The sequence below is a fragment of the Mus caroli genome, unplaced genomic scaffold (assembly GCF_978045245.1).
Source record: "Mus caroli unplaced genomic scaffold, Mus_caroli_1 scaffold_14, whole genome shotgun sequence".
Taxonomy (NCBI): Eukaryota; Metazoa; Chordata; class Mammalia; order Rodentia; family Muridae; genus Mus; species Mus caroli.
This window is the reverse complement of record NW_028227269.1, coordinates 40707870-40718579: the sequence shown is the minus strand read 5'-3', so window position 1 is coordinate 40718579 and position 10710 is coordinate 40707870.

Sequence of the window (10710 nt, the reverse complement as noted above, 5' to 3'; positions counted from 1 at the left end):
CTTTATACGCCTCAGTACAGGGGAACACCAGAGCCAAGAGGTGGGAGTGGGGAAGGGGGGTGGGTGTGGGAGGGTGTGGAGGACTTTTGGGATAGCATTGGAAATGTAAATGAAATAAATACCCAATAATAAAATATATATATAAATAAAAAGTAAACAAAAACGTGTAATCATTTCTAGCAAATATGAAAAGCAAATCAAAACTACTTTGCAGTCCTGTCTTACCATGGTTAGCATAGCAAAGATCAATGAAATAAAACCCAACAAATTGTAGAGGGGATGCAGGAAAGAGGTTTTGTATTCACTGTTGGTGAGATTGCAAGCTGGAGCAGCTATTACAGAAATCAGTATGGAGAATTCTCAAAAATTTAAACAAAATTTATTGTAAAACAGATTTTCAATGTTGCTAGAGTCACTGAAGCTTCTGAGTTATTGAAGTCCAAGCAAGAATCATATTTATTGCTGACAGAAAAAAAAAGTTAAAGCTCCCCTCAATTTGACTAAACTTAAATCTTGTTCTTTACTCTAATAACAAACTTGTCACTCATTTTCTGTTTATTGAAATAACCTTTGTAATATTTATTCCAAACCAATTTTATACCCCCAATGTCATTTTTCCAGAACTACATCTTTGAAATATGTTCAGCAATTGATTTGGTGTGTTATCTCCCAGCCTCTATAGGGTAGTTGGAGCTTAATTTCTTGAGTACTAGTTAGCAAGCATATTTGGCCTAACTACAAAGAAAAGTATTTACAATTTCACAAGTAACTCTATGCTGGACACCTTCCACCAATCACATTTAACCCTAACCCTCACGAGTACTCTACCAGTAGCTCACCCCATGCTTAACACTCTCCCACCTTCTGTGTCTGCTGAGCTGAGATCAATCTCCCTTTCCTACCGCAACAGACAAAAGAAAGTTTCCCTTGCTTATTTAGCTTTGTCCTTTACAATTTATATTTTCCATTATGAAAGACAGAGTTTCAACTATAACAAAAGTATATTATCTAAACTGGTGTGCTAGTATTGTGTGCGCTAAACAGCTGGAGCCTACCTAGACTATTCATCTGGCCCTGCCAGGCTTCTTTCAGTAAGAGCTTATTTAAGTAGAACACCCTCAATTTGCCTTCTCAAAGGTCAGTGGCTTGGCTGAGTCTCAGTATGGGTTCTTCCACAGAGGGTCAGAAGCAGCTCTTCAGTGTGAAGGGCACAGTGTACAAGGGAAGCCTAGATCACAGACCATAACAGTCAGCTTTCATCCAACACATCCCTGTTTGAATGAAATCCCACAGAATAGCAAGTTCAAACTACTTCCTGAAAGACAAAAAAGCCAAATCCTCACTATCCAGGAAGTAACTAATCTTCACATAAGTCTCACGTCTTTAAAAGTTAGCACAATTATGCAGAACCAAGCAAAAGCCTTTTGCAGCTACCCTTCCTTTGTATGTGAACAATAATTTACTGGAATTTACATGAATAAAAGAACATCAAGAGAAAATAGGACTGTGTGCACTGATAGCAAAAGAGTATTGAACCTTTTATTCTTTTTTTATTCTCTACAAGACCATTAATTTACTAAAGCTACAGAATAGCCTTTGTTATAGGAATTCAGGGCAGAAAAGTTGTAAATATATATAAATGTAATGATCTAGAGAGGAACATAGTGTTGTGGTATCCACTTCAAGAGCAGCCATTGATGTTTAAGGCTACATGACTGAAAGGAATAATAATCTTATTAAAAGCATAACTACTGCCACCCTCAAAATATAAAACATCAAAGGTGAATAGGGAAGTACAAGAAAATATTCTATAAAACTAACGTTAAATAATTTGATATACAAACAAGGATGGTATCATTCAGCCAAAAGTAGAAAATCATATTTAAAACTTTCAAGACAAGTTGGAAGCAAAACTGTAGGGTGAAACAGTTTACCCCCTTCCTACTCTGCTTCCTCTCGATGATTCAGTTATCTCCTTCTGTGTATAAGAACAGCACAACCCTAGCCCTGCTCCCATGCAACTTGCTCTTTGATCAATTAAACAGGCTTAATTACAAAAAGTATTTATAGTTTCACAAGTAAGTGTATGTGTTGGACACATCCTTATTCACTGAGCTCACAAAAAGAAAAGGTCTATTAAATAATGTTTGATTTTAAAGTATACACTACCTGTGCCCTTTAATTTTCAACAAATAGTTCACTGCTAATTATATGTTTATCAATAAATATCTTATATATAGTGCTTCTATGACTGATCTTACAAATTTTAGTCAATAGAAAAATAATAATGATCACCAAAAAGGTTTTCCAGAACTAATACTCTTTTAATAAGAACACTGTAGCTGGAGGCCATGGTTAAACATAAACCTTTAATATCAATAAAACACTTTAGTATGTTGCAAAATAACAATAAAGGATCTAATTATCTTTTGTGCTTTATATATCTCCAGAACTAGCAGATATGTGTTAGGACAGAGAAATTTTACTGGCATTTCAATAACTTAGTAAAGACATGAAGGTAGAAGTATGAAATAAGGAGGGAATTGGGCTGTGTTGATCTCAGCATGAAGAATGTTGGTAAATGCTGCCATATTCACAGATTGGTTCAGGTGATAATCGTTCTTTCTTCTGAAAAGATGTAATGAAAGTGTTCATCTGCTATTCCATTTCTTCACATTGGAATACAAATTTATGGCTAGAAAACATGTTTTATGAGAAAAGATAGGGGAGGTATATATGCTATCAAAACCATTGATTCATTAGGCTGGTACAACATTTAAATCAAACATCTGTAAATGTGTACATGAGAATTAACAGAGCAGTTATTTGTTAACAGCATGCAAAACACCACAGGAAGGGCTTTTAAACAATAATTCATCATTCCAGAATTGGCTGTCAGTGACTACAATAATCTCTTTCAGTAGAACAATGCATTTATTAAAATGTATAATTTGCTGTTTCATCACACCTTGGTTTCCCCTTTGGATTTGCAATGCTAATGATTCATGATTTGCTGCTGTTGTTTAACATCTTTAAAATTCATTGCAAATTATACCTAGATTATAAACACCTGTATATTTTTGCATACATATGTATAGAAAAATCAATATTGCCTTCTAAAGTGTTTGAAAAAAATATTATAACTAGGCAGTTCTGATGATCCATTACCACCTTGATTTCCCTTTATGGTATTTTTATGAGTTTATAATAGACAAAAATATATAGTGTCGTTTACTTAACCTTAGTTTTGAAGGAAGGTTCACCAAGTCAGTTAAAGTTTCTTCTGCAGATGGATCTTCTAACGTGTAAAACAGTCCTTATCCAGATGCTAAAGTGAGCAGATGAATAGTTAACATAATTTATCAGGTCCTTTCACAGAATCCCTCCTACACAGTAATTCACGGGCAAAGAAGAAGAAAAAAAAAAGAAAGAAAAGAAAAGGAAATGTCTCCTTGGAGACAATACCAAGTAAACCAATCAAGATCCTTTATTTGAATGTTTTTCAAGTTTTAGAAAATCACTATGTAAGTCTTTGTAGTTTCCTTTATGAGAACAAAATATTAGCCAGCTTAAAAATTCCTGCAATTTTTTTAACAGTCTAATAGAACTCTTTGATTTACTAATAATGTTAAAGCAGGAAGGGCAGCAGTAAAGAGTGGTCAAAGTAGATAGAAATTGTCCTGTGGTGACCCATACCATTCTGAAGTTCTCTTTACATAGGCAATTGACTAGGGATCCATGCATGGCAATCTTTAATAAGATTAATTGTAAGTCAATGGTAATGTCTTCTACTTACTTTAAAAGAAGCTAACATTGCAACTTATGTCACATGACTTCATTTCTTACCTTTATATTTCTTGTTACTCTCATGACCTGGGGTCTACCACAAACCCTATGTTAGTGTTTCATCTGTAATGCAAGGGTATTTTCTCCTACTTTGTGTAATTTGTGGTAAATTGTTGTCCTCATTAACAGGACTTTAAAATAAATAGAGAGGGTGGGGAAGTATAGCTATAATTCTATGGTTTTCATTTAACCTTTGCAGTCTCATGGATAACATGCAGAACACTGCTTCTATTCAGCCTAATTAGAAAAAATCTTGAATGTCAGACATGTAATTTTCACATTATCCATAAGTGAAGTATGGTAAATAACAAAGTTTAGATTTGAATTCTTGTTTCTTAAGATTAATTAAAAATATGTCTGTACCTCTAGATCCTAGTTAAATGGCCATACAATATTGTCAATTTGCTTTTACAGATCCATTAAAATCTAAATTACTCGCTTAATTCTCTTTATTCATCCAATACAGCCCAGATTTAAACACCTAAATCTTTTACCACTGGTTCCCTAATATGTGATGCAGTTCTTGAGACAGAAGAAATACAAGTATATATGTATTGAACAACAGAATAATCCCCAGATCAACTCACAGAGAAATATGTGGCAGGCCAGAAAGCATAGATGAAGAATCAAAAGGTTAAGCATAGTCTACTGAATCAGATATGTGATTTTGTTTTACTGATGGAGAACACAACCCAGTAGGAGCCAAAAGAAGTTTGTTACACCATAGAACTGTTTCTGTTTCCAAGTGTCTTCAACCTAACTGTATAGAAAAGATACCCAGAAAAATATATTAACTATTGCATGTCTATTCCTTAATGATGTATAACTTGAAGCAGAAAAAACATATTTTCTATTTCATTAAATAGTTCCTAGTTATATTTTTCAGGCTAAATGACTGAAATGAATGGGGAAACTTAACTTATATGAAAATATATTATCATCTCTATTTACCAGGTATTATATATTCACCACAGTTTCCCCTCATTCCTCTCCTCCAATTCACTCCCTCCACTCAACTTCACCAATCCATCCATCCCATCATCCATTTCACTTCAGAAAATGGTATGCTTCTCAAGGATAAGACAAACAAGGCAATAAGACTACTGACCTCCAGTTATATTAAAGCTGGACAGGGCAACCCAGTATGAGGAAAGCATACCAAAAGCAGGCACAAGAGTCAGAGATAGCCACTGATCCCACATGTAGGAGTTCCACAAAATACCAAGCTACACATTCATAACATATATGCAGAGAGCCTAGGTTAGGCCCATGGGGGGGGGGGCTCCCTGATTGTAGGCTCAATCTCTGTGAGAAAACAAGGGCTGAGGTTAATTAATTATGTGGATTTTCATGTGGTGTCTTTGTCTCCTCTGGTTCCCACAATTCTTGTCCTCTCTCTTCTGCAGGCTTCCCAATCTCTGCCTAATGATTGGCTGTGAGTCTCTGCATCTGTTTTTCTCCCACTAATTTATCTATTTATTTACTTTACACCATATCAAGTTACAGTAAAGCTAAGCACCCACTGGTCCAGTTTGGGACCAATGCAGAGAGAGAGAGAGAGAGAGAGAGAGAGAGAGAGAGAGAGAGAGAGAGAGAGAGAGAGAGAGAGAGAGAGCCCAAAGAAGCCTAATCTCCACTTCTCTGGAGAGCCAGTACCCAAAGGCTGGATATCCCAGAGACATAGCTTACAACCAAACATAAATGAAATGGCAAAAATAAAAAGCCAATGAAATGATTCCTAATGATGTTGTTCTATATCTACTGATGGTTGCCTAGATCGATTTTCATCAGAGATGCTTCACCCAGCCACTAATGGAAACACATGAAGAGACTCACAGCCGAACAATGGGAACAGAAGTTGTCTTTAACAAAAAGTTTGTTTTTAGGTTGCTTTCTTGTGCTTTGGCTATGTTGAAATAAATATTCTTGGGTTACTGTAGTAGGGTAGCTGGGCTTTGGTGGTATCCTATTGCCAAAGCTGTTGTTTATTTTTTTTCTTACACTGCTGTCTAAGCATTGGGGTTTGAGATGACTATAGGTCTGGGAGCCAATTTCTGAGTAACATTTCTGTTGGATGGATGGTTTTGTTCCTTCGTTTCTGTTTTCCTTTTTTGTCTTTTAGTCTTTGTGATCTATATTTCTAGCTGTGGGAATGACCTGTGGTCCAGGAGGTAGTCTCCATCAGACTTGCAAGCTGAACTTCTGGTAGTGAGCATGGCCTTTGTTCCAGCAGGGAACTTCTGTTCTTCAGACTGGCATCAGCTGAATTTAAGTAATGGGTATTCACCAATGTAGTAGCCCGGGGTCAAAGTAGCAGGGCTGGAAGTGGTAGTGAGTTGGGGGCAGGGGAGCGGTGCAGAGTATCAGCAGCTTGGCTGTTTCAGATCCAAATAAATGGAATGGACGGTTTCAAAGGGCAGGTGTAGCTCTTATCTGTTTTGGCTGTTGTGGTCTGGACCTGGGCAGTGGGTAGCCTCCATTGGTAGGGAGAAGATGATGACAAGTGGAAGTGGGAGAAAGCATAGAGAGGGTGTTTGCAGGTGCATCTTTGGAATTAGAACTAAGGGCACTAGAGGGTTCATGTACAAATAGGCTTATTACATATTCTGTCTAGGCTGGCCTGCATTTGAGCAATGGGTATACTTCAGGGCAGAATCAGGCATCTACACTGTAAATTTTAACTTCTTATTGATTCTTAGTGAGTTTTACATCATGCACCTGGTACTGCTCATCTCCCTGTCCCCTCATAGCCATCCTTTACCAATGCAACCACACACACACACACACACACACACACACACACACACACACACACACACAGATACACTAAAAATAAAACACACACAATCCCTGGCTTATGCTAGTAGCAAGGTGGGAGGGAGGGGCACATCACTCCTGTACCCATACCACTGGCAGGGCTGGCTCTCCCGTGCTCTTGCTCATGGCATGGACTCATCTGTGCCTTCTACACCAGGCTCAACTCTACTGTGCTGTCCACGTGAGATGCAGGGCCCATTCTCCTTCCCAAGTGCTGCAGCTGGTGAGGGGCAGGACCTGGGAGTCAGCTCTCCTGAAAAAGCAGAGGGCATCACTGTCCCCCACTCAGATTACCTCACTGCCTTTGGTTCTGGCTTTCCCATGCCCTTTCACCAGGGCCAGCTCTATTGTGCTGCTCAGAAGTACAGGGCCTGCTCTCCCAAGTGCTGCATCCAACAAGGGGTAAGGCCAGCTTTCCCTCATAACTCCAGGCCCAGTTCTTCTGACTCCCACAGATGGGGAGGGGTAAGGGTTAAAAGCCATACCCCCACCCCTTACCTATAATACCTCATGGCACATAACAGGTGCAGGACCCACTGTTTGGAGCTCATTACCCAATGCAAACTTTCCCAACTGTCTGATAGGAGAGGGAGGATAATCACCTTTGTGCCTGTTCTATCCCACAGTAGATGAGTTGGGGGGGTGGGGGGTTCTGCTCTCATGCCTTTAGGGACAGTTCACCCACACCACTGCAACCTAGGGCCAGCTCCAATGTATTATGTGTTGCCTTGGCACATTGCAGAACCTGCTCCCCAGAGAGCTGCTGCATGTGAAAGTTAGGGCCAGCTTTTCAGAGTGATGCATCCATCACTCTGGGTGGAGTCAGTTCTGCATAGCCTCTTGACATCCACATGGTAGATAGCTGCTTCCCAGAACAGGGTCATCCCCATGTTCTCTAGTGTTAATATGAGTCATGAGCATCAACACCAACCTCAGCTGCCATGGACCTAGACATGACCCTCAGCAGGAGCTCAAGCTGGTTCAAGACCATGGTCCCAAGTGTCAGGGCTGGCCACTGACAAAAAGCTACTCCTCTCCACCCTCCAGTCTCCATTTCCATCTCTCTTCATAATGTTCAAGCTGCTCCATTTTTCATTCTCTCCCAAACACTCATCACATACATGTACATTGTGGTGGCTCCCACTACAGGATGGCCAAGTGGCTGATGGGCCCCTTGCCTGACATGGCTGCAAGCAGATGTCCATGACCTGCATGTACCCTGGTACTGGAAGGCAGATCTCTGGGTCTCTTATCTGTCTTCTTCCTCCCACGCTAAGCTTACATGGTAGTAGGTAGGACTCTGTATGTCTATGGGGCAGAGGGCAAGTCTGTGGGCTTCTTTATACACCTGTTTTGCCACCCTCACCAAGGGGCAATATGAAATGCATAACTCTGACTTCCTCCTCTTGAGGTAAGCTGCCTGTATGTGCTGTATGTAGGACCTTTTTATGAGTCCTAGGCATAAATTATCATTGGCTACTGAGCCAGGTATCAAGCTAGGATAAACAAAGGACTGCCATCTGCTTTGCCCTTGACTGATATAAGAATGCCACTATCAGCAAGAATGCCCATTGCAAGGTGAATACATTGTATATTTTGAAGAATCCCTCCTAAACAACCAACAGAGTCCATACCCTTGTCTTGTTTGGTCAGAACTGAATGAGGAAGCCTGGATAATTACCAGGGTAAAAGCCATTAAAGAAAAATTCTGCCTCATAATTTTAATTTAGCTCAATTCTTTTAAAATATTTAGATAGCAAAGTGTTTTCCTCGCCCAAAGACAGAGCCTGGCAGCAAGCCTACCTTTTAGTTAAGTTAATGGGCTCTTAGGGGATAAAAAAGAGAATTAGGGAATTTGATGGTGCTTCATGGGTCTGAGATTCATAAAAGCTATGAATGAGAGAGGGTAAGATTGCTACTTCATTTGAATTATACAGCAATTGGGTTTCCCTTTGGGGAATATTTTCACATATATGTGTTTAGAAATAGTCATTTTAATAAAGAGGCTAAACTGTTACTTGAAACATCTCACTGACACTCAGACCTAGATTTACTTGAAGTTCTATTAATTTAGGGAGTGAGTGCCTACTGTGCACCCACTGCAATATGGAGCTGGAACCACGCAGTTGAAACAAGCACTAACTTTCTGTCCACAAAGGTCTTAGTGAATGGTGAGGAACAAGAGAAACCAATAAGCATAATGGGATGAACTGCTTGGTGAGTTGGAAATGGGGCAGACCTAGGGACCATGAGTACAAGTAGGGTAGCATGAGGAATGCTTCCATGACAAGCTGACACAATAGCTAAATCTGGAACATAGTGTACATAATATTCCAGCCAAAGGAGGAGCACTCTTGATACAAAGGCAGAATGTCTAAACATAGGGGTAAGGAGCTCAGCTTCTGGCTTGGCTAAAATAGAATGAGAATACGGATGCTTCCTTCAAATACATGACAAATACACCAGACTAGACAGATACCCCTACTAAGTGTGAGAGCTTTCTTTAAGACTAGTTACTCCAAAATCAAACACCACTTCTAGATTTCTAACTTTTGTACTGTTGAATGAATGTAAATTCAGTATTGAATGAGACATATCCAGGTTTTGATGTATACTGTTATAGCCCTTGATTTCCTCCCAGAGGATGAATGCATGCTGTTGCAGTAATTTTCCAACCCAAATATGCTCCGGCAATAAAAACACAACTCGGTTAATATGAATACATGCTGTGTGCCTAGATTGGGCAGATCTACTACTACACTACCATCTTCCACATCTATGAGAACTAGTGGTTTCTCTAGGCCATGTGCTTCTGCTCTGCTTTTCTTCTTCCTTCTCCTCTGTGTTTTCTTCTTCTTTCATTTTCTCCTTCTTCCCTCTCTTCTTTCCTTTCATTTCAGCAAATATGAAACTGGAGATAAGGCCCACATAATGTGAGGGAAATCATGCCTGGTATGAGATACCTAGCCAATTACCTGGAGCCAGAGAGCTTCTCAACCCTGGGTGGCAGAGGATGGGTCGCAGGATCCCTCCACTTTGTTATCAAAGCATAATCCTTATTACATTCTATATTTCATCCTTATAACCACAAATAAGTGTAACTGCCATCCCTCATCAAAGAAGGTTTTCTTTACAACAAATAGAGATTAGAAGATAAATTCACTACAGGACACACTGCAGAGGTCAATGAACTAAGAGCAGACCAGCCCTAATGCCTATGTGAGGAACACAACTGCTCCATCCATGGCTCAGGGCCCTTCAGTGATAAAAAGGTAGATAGACTGTAAGAGTCAATGTACCAGGAAGTCTGCTTTGAAACAGTCTTTCCTACAAATGGCTGTATAAAGACTGGGGCAATAGCAGTGTCAATAGATGTACTAATATGTAAGGGGGGAATTTTATGGTGTCCCAACCCTAGACAAAGAACTTAAGGTAACTAATGATGGTTAGGAGAAGGAAAATCACTCTTCCTAAGGGATAAGCCCTCTTATTGGTTATCCAACCCAAAAGGATGAGCCCTAAAACCATGTATCCACAAACAACAAAAACAAGCCCAGAAAGTTGTATTATTTATTTGTGAATGGAGGTTACATACATATACATACACATACATGAATGCCATATACATTATATGCAGACGCATGCATGTAACAACAATAATCAAAGAAAAAGAGGCTATCAGTTTAAGAGATGGTGCATTGAAGTGACTGGAGAAAGGAAAGAGAGATTAGTTGAAATGTCCAACAAATGGGAGGTAGAACCTGTAGAGACCATATCTAAAGGTTAGACAAGGCCACCAGTTGGGGAATTGGGCCACCCACTCATCTCCAAATTTAATCCGAGAATTGCTCCTGTCTAAAGGAAATACGGAGACAAAGTGTGGAACATAGACTGAAGGAAAGGCCAAGGCCATTCAGAGACTGTCCCACCTGGGAATCTATCCCGTATATAGTCACCAAACCCAGACACTATTGGAAATGCCAAGAAGTGCTTGCTGACAGGAGCCTGATGTAGCTGTCTCCTGAGAGGGTCTACCAGAACCTGACA